Source organism: Aotus nancymaae, unplaced genomic scaffold, assembly GCF_030222135.1.
Source record: "Aotus nancymaae isolate 86718 unplaced genomic scaffold, 86718_ANA_hifiasm-v0.15.2.pri h1tg000040l, whole genome shotgun sequence".
Taxonomy (NCBI): Eukaryota; Metazoa; Chordata; class Mammalia; order Primates; family Aotidae; genus Aotus; species Aotus nancymaae.
The window spans coordinates 121,933,753-121,949,143 of NW_026988454.1; the positions used below are offsets into that span (position 1 = coordinate 121,933,753).

Below are 15,391 nucleotides of genomic sequence, written 5' to 3' on the forward strand. Positions count from 1 at the left end.
GCAGAGTTGAGGAGTTGTGACAAAGACCTTATAGCCCAGACATGTAAAGTGTTTGCTTGTTCCTGGTGCCTGTAGCAAGAAGCAGGAGGACCCTAAAGCCAATCTGGGCTTGAGAAAGTGGTTCATTCCCCCAAATACTTTACTCAATGACGTACCTAAATGTCTGCCGTCTGCCCTCCTTTCCCACCGATATCCAGAGCCAGGCAGCAATAGCCAACAGCAATTTTTTTTTTTTTTTTTTTTTGACACAGAGTCTTCCTCTGTCACCCAGGATGGAATGCAGTGGTGCGATCTTGGCTCACTGCAACCTCTGCCTCCCAGGTTCAATCTATTCTCCTGCTTCAGCCTCCCAAGTAGCTAGGATTACAGGCGTGTGCCACCACCCTGGCTAATTTTTTGTATTTTTAGTAGAGACCAGATTTCACAGTGTTAGCCAGAATGATCTCCTGACCTCGTGATCTGCCTGCCTCAGCCTCCCAAAGTACTGGGATTACAGGCATGAGCCACCACGCCCAGCCCAATAGCAGTGTTAATAGTCAAATTAATAGCAGTAGTACCAGGACCAAAGCTAAGCATTTTGCCTTTGTTACCTCAATCACTCCTTACAACAAACCTCTGAGATCGTGGTCATTATTCCTTCAACTCTAGACTTTGTTTCTTGGTAATTATAGTCTGGTCTTACACTATCCAGTATAATAAAAACTTTTTTTTTTTTGTAATGACACCTGGCTCCTTCTTGCCCTACAGGGTTCTCCTACTCCTCTGACACAGAAAAGTTCTGTCTTGTCCTGCCTGTCATCCCTTCCACTTCAGTTAGGCCTTAAAACTTCCTCTTAACTTCCATGTTCCCAACATCTACTACCAAACCTCACTAAAAGGAACCACCAGACTACTTTGATCCCTGTAATTCCCAGGGATCAAATTCCCAGTTGCTAGGCTCTCCCAATACTACAACTGCCTAATATAGACTTTTCCAGTCCCTTAGGGCACACTGACCTGTCAAGTCTGCCTCACCAGCTAATCTCCAAAACTTGGCCCTATTTCAGCTACTCATTTAAAAATATTATTTCACCACATGGATCTTCGTAATTTATATTTACTATAGCTTACTGTTAAAATGAGTTCCTTTTACCAGGGGACCTATAATTAATGATCAGGGAGAAAGGCCCAAAATAGATCATACTCGTACTTATTAAGGTACCCCAGAAACTAGCATACTCCTATTAGTTATCTGTTAAATAATGAATAAAAATATAAAGTAATGATTATACATACTAAAATATAAGTAATGATTATAAATACAGAAAATTCTCAGGGGGCATAATCCAAAGAATGTTATTTACAAATAAAGAGAAATAGATGACAGTAGACGTATATAAGCAATTCACAAAAGGCAAAACATAAAAGAACAAGAAATATTTAAATATTACATAAACACAAAGTAAAATACCACTGTTTGTCAGGCAGATTGGCAAAGACTGAAATTTTGTCAAGGAAGTAAGGAAATAACTAGATATACTTCTGGCAAATATAATTTTGTCTTTTTGGAATATATACACCAAATATTTTTAAAATCCACATACATCTTTAACCAGTATTTCCATTTCTAATAATTAATTGTAAGAAAATAATTGGACAAAGAGATGTTTATTAAAAAAATTCACTATGGCACTAACTACAATAAAAATCTGTCCAACAATAAGGGCTTGGTTAAATAAATTTTAGCACATCCAAACTAATAATTATTATTAAATCACTTCAAAAACAGTACATATTGTATAATCCTAGTTTTTAAGAAATAACATAGTCACATAAAAACATACCTGCATAGAAAAAAAATCTAGAAGTATACACCCCAAAATGTTAACGGTAACATTTTGTTACCGGTAACATCTCTGTAAAAGAAGTGGAAGTTTTTGCGATTTTTTTCTTTTTTTTCTTATCTATCACACCTAATTTTCTACAGTAAGCACAGGTTGCACATAGATAATAATAACACACATTCTTAAAAGGCAAAACAACAACTAAGATCACAATTTAAAGGCGGAACAGTGCCACTATTAGAGCACGGAACGTCCATGTTCCATGATAATACTAAAGTCAGGCAAAGTTAATATCACATAACTTAGTATTCAATAGCCTAATTTTTAATTAGTTTTAGTAATACATATGGAAGAATCTGTTATGACTAAAAAAGCACGTAATTCAGGTATTTTAACAAAACAAAAGACTTCCCAAATAAAAATGCAGTACTAATCCTACAGACGATGTTGAAAAATCACATAGTAAAAATTTCAACTGTTTCAAGTTGAGTATCAACTTAAACCCCCTTTGCATGCCTAGGGTCTCATTCTGTTACCCAGGCTGGAGTGCCACAGTGGCACTATCACAGTTTACTGCAGCCTCAGCCTCCCAGGCTCAAGTGATCCTCCCACTTCAGCCTTCCAAGTAGCTGAGACTACAGGTATGTGCCACCATATCTAATTTTTTTTTTTTTTTTTTTTTTTTTTTTTTTTTTTTTTTTAGAGATAGGGTCCTACTATGTTGCCCAAGTTGGTCTCAAAATCTTGGGTTCAAGCAATCCTCTTGCCTCAGCCTCCCAAAGTGTTGGGATTACAGGCATGAGCCACCACACCTGGCTCTTTTATACATTTACCTTGAAAACCCTCACTGTTATGAGAAAGCGGCTGCTGAGAAAGTAAGATTTAAAAATCACTCATGAGTTTAAGAATTCAACTCTATGTTTAGCTGAAGAGAAACTCGTTATCTCAGACTTGAACAATTTGGGGGATGACAATTGAGAGTCAATAACAAGAGGGGGCCTCTTAAGTTTTTCTAGGACTACACATCTGCTACAGGTTGAGCATCTCAAATCCAAAAATCTGAAATCCAAAATCTTCAAGATTTCAAAGTTCTTGAGTACCAACATAATGCGCAAAGGAAATGCTCATTGGAGCATTCTGAATATGGAATTTTTGGATTAGGGATACTCAGCCAGTAGGCAAAATTCCAAAGTCAAAAAAAAAAATCTGAAATCCAAAACACTTCTAGTCCCAAGCATTTTGGATAAGTTATACAAAACCTGTACAAGCTAAGAATGTATATCCCCAGGCACTGGGTACAATTTCTAGCCAATATCCAGGGAATTGCTTATGGCCATGTAGAACATTACCCAGGAGCTGTCTGCAATGCCTATTTCAACATGACCTGCAACACAGCCAGTTAGTAAATCCTCATTGGATTAATCCATAAACTATAATTTTCAATGAAGTTAGCTGGCATAAAATGAATGACCATTTCCAATGTCTGTGGCAGAATATGAAAAATTATTTAACTGCAACCAAATAATTAATAGCAGGTATCCGTGGAAAGTTATTTAATGGCAAATTCACACCTATAACAGTTTGCGAATCAAGTCTCATAATGCCTCCACTGGGATTTGATAGCAGCTGTGAGGAAACAGGAAGCATTAAGCACAGGACAGCTCTACAATTTCTTTAATTAGTAACACTTTTGATGAAAGCAATTTTTGTTGCATAAGGAAAGTTTCCAGTAGAGGAGAAAACTAAGTTAACAACTTTACATGAGGGAGAGTTAGTTGCATTTGTGTAACACAAGCAGCATACAATACCAAAACTGACAACATCATTTCGTAGGTACTGTTGAAAATATCTCCTTGCTTTAGTGACAACTCTAGCACCATTCATATGCTCATACACCCAACAAATAAATATATGAAAACTATTTACATTGTTTATTCTAGGACCTGGGGATGTAAGCGTAAACAAGCATAGTCACTGTCTGTCTTCATGAAACATACTGTCTAGCAAGGGAGACACATGTTAAAACAAATAATTACGTATTTGACTACAACTGCAAACGTCATTATGTTATTAAACAAAAGGGCAGGGTGCTATGAGAGCATATAGTAGGACTGCAGTCAAGTAAGCCAAACACAGGGAAGGGGAAGAGAGGTCCAGGCAGAGGAAATCTGTGCAAAGCCCTGCAGCTGGAACCTTACCCAATCTAGGAAATGAAACGGTCTAGTATAACTGAAGCACTAAGATTATTTCTTGGGCACACATCAAGTCTAAGATGTATAAAGATATCCAAGAGATTGAGATAGTAAATGCTATATGAGTTTGGAACTCAGAAGTATAAGCTTAGAAGCCATTAGCTTAGAAATAGCATGGGATGCTGTTTACAGAGTCTTATTCTGTAACCCAGGCTGGAGTACACTAGCGCAATCTCAGCTCATTTCAACCTCCACCTCCTGGGTTCAAGCACTTCTCCTACCTTAGCCTCCCAAGTAGCTGGGATTACAGGCGTGCACCTCCACGACCGGCTGATTTTTTTGTATTTTTAGTAGAGACAGGGTTTTACCATGTTGGCCAGGCTGGTCTTGAACTCCTGACCTCAGGTGATCCACCCGCCTCGGTCTCCCAAAATGCTGGGAATACAGGCATGAGCCACCACACCCAGCCGAGATTACTTTCTTAATCATAGAAAAAAAAAATTTACTTACTTCCCTCTGGATTTGCAATAAAAAGAAATAAAGTATTTTGTCTGCTTCCTTGTTTTTTTGTTTTTTTTAGTGGGGAGAGGATCTTGCTATGTGCCCAGTCTGGCTCAAACTCCTGGGCTCAAGAGATCCTCCCACCTCACCTCCCAAAGTGCTGGGACTATAGGTGTGAGCCACCCGGCCTGGCCAAAAGTATTTTCTAACACTATAGAGTTCTTGGAGAAATTTTCTAACACTAACCTAGTTCTTGGAGAAACACCAAGAACTAGGAAAAACACTTCTTTCAGGGAGCCTAAGGTATTGCATGCTGTAGTTTATCAGAGCACTTCCTTCTAGCATTTTTCAGTGACCTGGAAAACGAACCTTTTCTTTTTTTTAACACAGATACAACTACTTCACAAGATTCGTCACTAAAAATCCTTTGAGTCTGCAGAACTGCCACCTACTGAAGCTATATCATGATCATAAGCATTCTGAACACATCAACAAGTCCTAAAGGGATGTGACATCAAGAACAGACAAACCTTCTGCCTTGCACACCCAGAAGTTATCAACTTTCAGAAAATCATTCTAATCCTTAAACAACCTGCCCTACACAGCTTCCAATGATGATTATATAGTACGTAACTGCTTTAAAAAGTGATGAGTCAGGTTACAGTTACAGAAAAGAAACGCTGAGTTAAAATGTTCCATAATTTATGGCCAAAGCACCATGTAAGCATGAAAAATGCCTTAACACAAACTCACCCGATTTATTTGAAGCATGTTGAGACACTATTGACCAAACTGCTGTATCCCTCACGGCTCCAAAAACTGGAAAACGAAAAGAAAGAAAGAAAGTTCAACTTAGTTGATAATCTCAATGACTGGTATTTTAAACACATGCCCTTGATCAAAATCAAGTATAAAAGTAATTTATCCAGATCTGCATAGAACTTTCTACGACGATAAAAATGTTCTATACTTGCACTGTCCAATCCGGTAGTCATTAGCCACATGTGGCTACTGAGCACTTGAAATGTGGCTAGAGCAATCAAGAAAATACATGTTTTTCTTTTATGTTAACTTAAATAAGCACATGTCACTAGTGGCCACCATACTGGACAGTACAGATCTGAACAAAGCCCCTTCTGCTTCTAGACTTCTAAGACAATCCCAACCAAAGTGAAGCTGTTAAAAAACAAATCTGAAATTTAATATTTAACGTATACACCCCTTTTTGCAGCCATGTTTTAAACAGCTTTCTTCTCATCTTCTATATGATAAATTAATCCTAAAGAAGATGCAACACCACAAGTATTCTCTTAGATGGTATGGAAACAAGCATATAGTACAATCATCTTGCTGAATATTTTTTTTCTCTGTCATTTTGTCTGTTATCATTGGTATAAAAATAGTACACATATTAAAATTTCAGGTCAGGCATGGTGGCTCACACCTGTAATCCCAGCACTTTGGAAGGCTGAGGTGGGTGGATTATTTGAGGTCAGGAGTTTGAGACCAGCCTGGCCAACATAGTGAAAACCCTGCCTCTACTAAAAATACAAAAATTAGCCAGGCATGGGTGGTGCCCGCCTGTAATCCCAGGTACTCTGGAGGCTGAGGCAAGAGAATCGCTTGAACCCAGGAGGTGGATGTTGCAGTGAGCCAAGATCCAACCACTGCATTCCAGCATGGGCTACAGAGTGAGACTCCATCTCAAAAAAATTTTCACATAAAATTTTCTGAAAAAGTCACCATCATGACTATCGTTACATTTGAGTTTACTTCCTTCTGGGCCTGAACCCTTTTCCTTGGTTATATTTCTTTTACATGGTGAATCTCTTTTACATGTAATTTAAAAACAGACACCAATGACAGGAAGGAAAGTCCAAATTATAAACAAACAAATCATGGGATCTTATAATGAAAAAATGTTTATATAAAACATAAATTATGTACAGACCTCTCCCCAAAAAATTATCTACAAAGCAACAACACAGTTGTGATACACAGCACAAGGGCTATACCTAATCACTTGTGTAGAAACTTTTATGCTGTTAAATTTTAATGCTGAACTTTCTCTTAGAAGCAAATGTTTTGTAAGTACACACACACATACACAAACACACACTATTTGGCTACCACTTTTTCAAGATGACAAACTGGAGTCAATTCAAAATGACTTTCAAAACTTTAATATTTTTCTTACAATAGTGTCTTCAGTATCTGCATCAATTTTTATTTCTTTTCTAATTACTTTCACATTTCCTATAAGAATGGGATGCTGTATAAAGAGCACAAGGCCTGGGTACTGGTGAATTTCAGTTTGAGTCAAAGTTCTTCAGGAGATTACCTTCTGAGCCTTGGTCAAATTACTTTGTGTATCGTTTGAGTTCTTCTTTTTCTGTCTTTTTTTTCTTGAATCTTTAAAAAGTAAGCTAAAGTCCTTGTGGTAGGCAGCCTCTAACAAATATAATACAGCAGAAATAATGAGATGCCACTTCCAAGATTAGGTTATAAAAATTCTTGGGTATCACCTTCTCTCACTCCTTTGCTCAGAGCGAAGCAGATGCTAAATTGTGGTGCCCTTTGGAGAGGCCCGCATGGCAAAGAACTGAGAAAAGCCTCTGGCCAATAGCTATCCAAAATTGATTTCTTCAGTCCAAGAGCCCCAAGAAACTCAACCCTACAAGAGCCACATGAATTAGTTTGGAAACAGCTCTTCCACCAGTAAAGCCTCCAGATGCAACTGCAGCCTCAACTGACAGCTTGACTACCACCTCTTTTATAAGCTACAGGCACCCAGCTAACCTGCATCCCGATTTCTAGCTCACAGTAACTGTAAGATAATGTCCTTAAATTCTGGTGCAATGTGTTATGCAACAATAAATAAGACAATCCTATCCAACTCTATCATTCAATACTCCTACAGTGCTTTAGATACCAATTTACATTTGGATAGGCAAAAAAAAAAAAAAAATCCCTGTTCAACATAAGCAAATGAGTAACATTAGAACTTCAAAGTGGCAAATTATAAAACTTAAAACAGTTACATTTTCAATTCAAAAAATGAGGTTTTAAAAAGTGTAGCATTCGTCATGTGGTGTTAAAATACACGTTTTCAATAGGAATGGAGTATCTCATTAAAAACACTAACTATAACTAAAAATACAAACACAACCAATCATCTTTTTTTAACTGAAAACAGTTCATTTGAAAGGTAAAGTGTGAACCACCACTAAAAGCATCTCAGTGATTTAGTGTCCCTTGTTTTCCAGAATTTAACATCACTGGTTGAGTACAGTGGCTCACACTTGTAATCTCAGCACTCTGGAGGCAGATCACAAGGTCAGGAGTTCGAGATCAGCCTGGCCAACATGGTGAAACCCTGTCTCTACTAAAAATACAAATATTATCTGGGTGTGGCAACGCATGCCTGTAATCCCAGCTCCTCAGGAGGCTGAGTTTGGAGAATCACTTGAACCTGAGAGGCCGAGGTTGTAGCAAGCCGAGATGGTGCCACTGCACTCCAGCCTGAGTGTCGGAGCAAGACTCTGTTTCAAAATAAAAAAAAAAATAGCACTTATCATTATTAATTAGGCACTCACCAACTTTGAAAAACTCCCTTTTGTCTTTATTAGTATAAGCTTTTAAAGTTACAAGTGCTTATCTACACACTTGTATGTATTTATTCAGTATTAGAGGCTGCTAACACTGGTGGCTGATTCCAAGAAGTAAGCGCAGCAAGATACTGGGGTACCTTTTTGAAAGTTCTAATCTTCTGTTTATTTTTTGAGACAGAGTCTCACCCTGTTACCCAGGCTGGGGTGCAATGGCTCAATCTCAGCTAACTGCAACCCCCACCTCCCAGGCTCAAGCGATTCTCCTGCCTCAGCCTCCCAAGTAGCTGGGAATATAGGTGCACACCACCAGGCCCAGCTAATTTTTGTATTTTTAGTAGAGATGGGGTTTCACCATGTTGGCCAGGCTGGTCTCAAACTCCTGACCTCAGGTGATCCGCCTGCCTGGGCCTCCCAAAGTGCCAGGATTACAGGTGTGAGCCAACAGGCCCGGCCTGAAATTTCTAATCTTCTGATATATAGAAGATATTCCATGAAGTAACAGAAACGAAAACTTTATGAACATAAAATTGACCATACACTTTAAATAGTCTGTAAAGCTTTCCTTTACAATACAAAGAGCTATATAAATTAAAACACACGAAACTAATATGTCTACCACAGCACTCCATAACTGGCTAACATTCTGAAAATTATACTTTTTTAATCAAACCAGTTACATTAGATTTATATCAATTTAAAAATTGTAATTTGTAATAATACCATGGACAATTCAGAATGCCCACAGTGGTACATCTGAAAGACTCTGTTTCTACTTTAAAGACATGCCCGGTCTACTGTCATATATTTTAAACAATTTGATAAAATATCAAGACATATCAAAAAAATGCAGAGCAGTTTTATAATACCTATGGTTAAAATCCATCTCCTTGGCCAGGCATGGTGGCTCACACCTGTAATCCCAGCACTTTGGGAGGTGAAGGTGGATGGATCACCTGAGGTCAGGAGTTCGAGGCCAGCCTGGCCAACATGGTGAAACCCCGTCTCTACTAAAAATACAAAAAATTAGCTGGGCATGGTGGCGCGTGCCTGTAATCCCAGCTACTCAGGAGGCTGAGGCAGGAGAATTGCCTGAACCCAGGAGGTGGAGGTTGCGGTGAGCCGAGATCACACCATTGCACTCCAGCCTCGGTAACAAGAGTGAAACTCCGTCTCAAAAAATAATAATAATAATTAAAAAATAATAATAATAAAAAGCCACTTCCTCTATGAAAAAAGTTTCCAGCTACAGTTGATTCTAATTACAACTAAGTACTTTCAGAGAAATGTATCCATGTGTCCCAAAAATGCCCTACAGTGATCTGGTCAGGCATATTAGGACAGGCAATACCAGATTCCAAACTACTAAATGAAAAGAGGCAGGGCAGTTTACGAGGAGAAGGCACTACAAACTGGGGAAGATGTGATCCTCATGAAGAATTAATGATCCAATCTGTAACTGCAATGTACTGCTGATATAAGTCGTACTTTAAATATGAATTACATTTTGCCCATCTGAGAAATTAAAAGCTGTACAAAAAAATCTATTTAATCCCCCATAATGAAACTGCTTTATAAAATTGCAGTTATTAAACTAACATTTATAATTTTTTTTATCAGCACCCATCCTACAGTTGATAGGCAATTCTCACTTAAATGCCTTATTTGAAAACATGAAAAGCAAAACAAAATAAACTATCCCTATTCTTAGACTACAAACTGCTACAAAACTATCAATTCAATGCTTCTTACTCTAAAAAGGTCATAGGGTCCCTTAAAGAGCTTTTTAAAGTGTTTTTCATTTTGATTTTTTAAAGTAGGTACCCAAAAACACTGCTTTTATGTAAGGAAAACATTAAGTCTTACTCCACAAACTATTCTAGTGGAAATAAACGCCACAGGCCAGGAAAAAAAAAAAAGGAAACTAACATCAGACACCAATTTTATATGTGAGGTGCCACATTTTGCCATTTTTACATTAACTCATTTAATCCTCATCATCTTGGGATGGAGGCATTATCTCCATTTTTCTACAGGTTTGGTTATTTGCCTACAGTCACACTGCTAGGATTAAAACCCAGTTCACTCTGGCTCAAAGTCCTATTTTCTTCACTATATACTAAATAATAAAAGACCTGCCTTTTTTTTTTTTTTAATTTTTTAAGCATCAGCGTGGTGAAAAATAAAAGATTTGCCTTCTTATTTTTCCTGTAAAAAGTCAAGGGCTTTTGTGTCCTATAAGGGACACAAATATATTTAAGTGTGAATAATCACACTGTGCATGTCTCAAACTATGCAATCTAATAGAGAATTCAATTTTGCAATATCTAGAGTTTTCCCTCTACTATGATCTGTACACATAAATGATCAGATACCCAGCACCGAACGTGTCTAAAACAAAAGGAGATAATAGGAGTAAAGAGAAGGGTAGGCACAAAGGAAAAAAAAAACAAAAACCATTTGGCAGACTATATCTTCTAGAACCTAAACAGTAATCCTCAGATTTTTTTTATATTCATATTATTTGTTGAAAAGTTCGTAAGAACCACAGCAGAACTTGCCCGTCACAGGATATATTTTGTCCCTTCGGCCCCACCTACCTTCTCCATTTCCGAAAGTTACGTCTTTACCACTCACCCATTCTACAGAAATAGCCGCCGCTGCCACCCCCCGGCGCGCCCCGGCCCCGTCGCTCCGCCTCCAGCACCCCCAGGCCCATTCCCCGCAGATCCTTCCCGGGTCGCCCTCCCCGGTCCTCCCCCAGGTGCTCCCCCTCCCTAACGGCCACACCGCGGCTGCACTCGCCGTCCCCTCTTCCGGTCGTAACCACCCTAGCCCCCAAGACCCCCGGCCTCCCGCGCCCGCAGCCGCGCTCCCGCCTCCCCAACCTCTGCACCCCCATTTTGCCCGGCCTCCTCGCCTTCTTCCCGGCTCCTCCCCTCAAGACACCTGTGTCGTCCCACGCCCTCCGCCACATATGCCCCCCCACCCCAACTGCTTCGCCTCCCTGTCCTGCCTCCCTCGCCGGTCTCCCCTCCCGCTGCTGCCCCGAGAGAGCCGGGGGAGGGAGGGGAGGGGGCCGCTGTTCTCCGGGTTCGCCGCGCTGCGGACCTGCAGGCCTCCCAGCGCCCTGTGCCTCCTCCGCCGGCGGGGCAGAAGTCGGGGTCTCCCGGGCGCCCCAGATGAGGGGTATTTACCTTCTTGCCGGGGACACTTTGCAGACGGCTCCAACATTGGCAAACACTACAGAGAACTGACCCCGCTCGGCCGCCGCCGGCTTCCACCCCTCGGCCTCCCTCCGCCTCCCCGCGCTCGCGCCGCGCGCCCCAGCACGCCCGACTGGCGCGCGCGCCTGGCGCCTTTTAGCAGGCACCATTGCAGTGAAATGTTCAAGCATCAGAAAAAAGATAATGCTTTCAAATTCACCATGATCAGATTTGAGCAGTTGAAATGGGACAGATGTCAGAATCACAAACTCCAGTTTCCCTCTATGTTCTCTTCTTTTTATATCTTATGGTGCCCTTTTCTTGACATTTATTTTCCTGTAAAATACATCTAGTGCCGAGCACCCACCATAGAAGTTACCCTCCTTTATTGATGATATTGGATTTTTTTTTTTTTTTTTGAGATAGAGCTTTTGCTCTCACCCAGGCTAGAGTGAAGTGGCACGATCTTGGTTCACTGCAACCTCCACCTACAGGGTGCAAGCGATTCTCATGCCTCAACCTCCTGAGTAGCTGGGATTACAGGCATGCACTAACAGGCCAGGCTAATTTTTTTTTCATGATTTGATTATTTATTTTGATAGGTCCCATGCAAAGGAGGGGCCTAAAGTGTAAGCTTCATTAGCTTTACATTAAATGTGACCCCAACACAACTCTCCCAGACAGGGAGTTAATTTCTTTTTTGAGATGGAGTCTCACTCTGTCACCCAGGCTAGAGTGCAGTGGCATGATCTTGACTCACTGCAACCTCTACCTCCCAGGTTCAAGTGATTCTTTGGCCTCAGCCTCCCAAGTAGCTGGGACTACAGGCGCGTGCCACCTTGCCTGGCCAGTTTTTGTATTTTTAGTAAAGATGAGGTTTCACCATGTTGGTCAGGCTGGTCTTGAACTCCTGACCTCATGATCCATCCGCCTCAGCCTTCCAAAGTGCTGGGATTACAGGTGTAAGCCACTCCACCCAGCCTTTTTATTATTATTTTATTATTATTATATTTTATGTTCTGGGGTACATGTGCAGAATGTGCAGGTTTCTTACATGGGTATACACGTGCCATGGTGGTTTGCTGCACCCATCAACCTATCATCTACATTAGGTATTTCTTCTAATGCTATCCCTCCCCAGACCCCCACCCCCACTGACAGGCCCCAGTGTGTGATGTTCCCCTCCCTGTATCCATGTGTTCTCATTGTTCAACACCCACTTATGAGTGAGAACATGCAGTGTTTGGTTTTCTGTTCTTGTGTTCTTTTGCTGAGAATGGTGGTTTTTAGGTTAATCCATGTCCCTGCAAAGGACATAAACTCATCCTTTTTTAATAGCTGCATAGTATTCCATTGTATATATGTGCCACATTTTCTTTATCCAGTCTATCATCAATGGGCATTTGGGTTGGTTCCAAATCTTTGCTATTGCGAACAGTGCTGCAATAAACATACGTGTGCATGTGTCTCTATGGTAGAATAATTTATAATCCTTTGGGTATTATACCTAGTAGTGGGATTGCTGGGTCAAATGGTATTTCTAGTTCTAGATCCTTGAGGAATCGCAGATGCTAGAGAGGATGCTTTTACACTGTTGGGAGGAGTGTAAATTAGGCCTGGCTATGGCCGGGCATGGTGGTTCATGCCTGTAATCCAAGCACTTTGGAGGCCAAGGTGGGCGGATCACCTGAGGTTGGGAATTCAAGACCAGCCTGACCAACATGGTGAAATACAAAAAAAAAACTTAGCCAGGCATGGTGGTGCGCACCTGTAGTCCCAGCTACTCAGGAGGCTGAGGCAGGAGAATCGCTTGAACTTGTGAGGTGGAGGTTACAATGAGCAGAGATTGTGCCACTACACTCCAGGCTGGGGGACAGAGTGAGATTCATCTTAAAAAAAAAAAAAAAAGAATACCATTCTGAAAATTCCCAGTGTATTTATGTGTTCACTAATAAAATGATTGCTTGAAACTCAACTTGTTTTCATAATAATGTCAAAATAAGTATTCAGGTATTAACCACCTAAAGCACTGCTAAAAAACAGTAGAAATAAGTTATGTTACAAAGTAGGCTGGGTGCTGTGGTGCATGCCTGTAACCCCAGCACTTGAGAGGCAGAGGCAGGAGGATCATTTGAGGCCCGGAGTTCAAGACCAGCCTGGGCAACATGGCCAAATCCTGTCTCTACAATAAAATAAAACATTAGCCTAGTGTGGTGGTGCATTTCTGTAGTCCTAGCACTTGGGAAGCTGATATGGGAGGACCACTTGAGCCCTGGAGGACAAGGCCGCAGTGAGCCGTGATCACACCACTGCACTCCAGCCTGGGCAACAGAGAGACCCTGTCTCAAAAGAAAAAAAAGTAATCAATTAAATCTAAGAAACAAGCAGGTATATGAAAAAATGCTCAACATTACTAATCATCTGGAAAATGCAAATCAAAACCCCAATGAGCTATCATCTTACCCCAGTTAGAATGACTGCTATCAAAAAGACAAAAGATAAATGCTGGCCAAGATGCAGAGAAAAGGAAACTTGTGCACTGAGAGTGGGAATATAAATTAGGACAGCCATTATGGAAAACTGTATGGAAGTTTCTCAAAGAGCTAAAAATAGAACTGCCACACAACCCAGCAACCCCACTACTGCGTACCTATCCAAAGAAAAGAAAATCAGTATACCGAAGAGATATCTGTTTGTAATGGGTACAAACATGCAGTTAGATAGAAAGAATAAGTTCTAGTGTTCAATAGCACAGTAGGGTTGCTATAGTTAAAAATAATTTATTATATATTTTAAAATAGCTAGCAGAGAAGATCTGAAACGTTCTCAACACAAAGAAATTACAAATGTTCGTGCCTTACAAGAGCTACTGAAGGAAGTACTAAACAGGGAGAAAAAAAGAAATTATAAATGTCTGAGGTAAGGAATATCCCAGTTACCATGATTGATCACTATACATTGTATGCATGCATTAGAATATCACATGCACCCCATACATATGTACAGATGTCATGTATCAATTAAAAAAACTCTCAACTAATAAGAAAAAAGAATAAGGAAACAAAAATATAGTTAATGAAGTGTGGAAAGATATTTTTAAGTCTTTTCTTTTTTTCCCTGAGACAAGGTCTTGCTCTGTTGCCCAAGCTGGAGTGCGGTGGCACAATCATGGCTCACTGCTATCTTGACCTCCTTGGCTCAAGTGATCCTCCCTCCTTAACCTCCCAATTACCTGGGACTACAGGCACATGCCACCATGCCTGGCTAATTTTTTTATTTTTAGTAGAGACAAGGTCTCACTGCGTTGCCCAGGCTGGTCTTGAAATCCTGAGCTTGAGGCCAGGAGTTCAAAACCAGGGCTTAGTGGAAAGTGTGAATATCCCCAAGGAAAAAAAAATCAGAGACAAGATGATAGACAGAAAAGAAAAAGAAAAGTCATTACAAGCATCATCAGGTCCTATTATTCACTTATTTTTTTTTTTGAGATAGGGTCTTGCTCTGTTACTGAGGCTGGAGTGCAGTGGCATGATCAAGACTCACTGCAGCCTTCAACTTTTGGGCTTAAGAGATCCTCTCACCTCAGCCTGAGTAGCTGGAACTACAGGCATGCACCACCACGCTCAGTAAATTTTTATTTTTATTTATTTTTTTAAATTTTATTTTATTCTTTTGAGACAGAGTCTCGCTCTGTCACTTAGGTTGGAGTGCAGTGGTGCCATCACAGCTCACAGCAGTCTTGACATCTCAAGCTCAAGTAATCCTCCCACCTCAGCTCCCTGAATAACTGGGACTACAGGTACATGCCACCATGCCCAGCTAATTAAAAACAATTATTTTGTTGTTGTAGAGACAGAGTCTCATTATGTTGACCAGGCTGGTTTTGAACTCCTGGCCTCAAGTGAGCCTCCTGCCTTGGCCTCCCACAGTGCTGGGATTACAGATATGAGCCACCAACCTGGCCCCAATTATTTTTATTTTAAAAAAATTACTGAACATCATGTGACATAACACTTAAAAAAGGACAAGTCCACCTGCCTCGACCTTCCAAAGTGCTGGAATTC

General features: G+C 40.4%; 1 pseudogene; it reads right to left on the minus strand.

Annotated features, from left to right (window-relative positions):
- Positions 1-11,409, minus strand: part of LOC105714593 (testis development-related protein 1-like) — a 262,070-nt pseudogene extending 250,661 nt beyond the window's left edge.
- Positions 11,410-15,391: the final 3,982 nt, after the last annotated feature.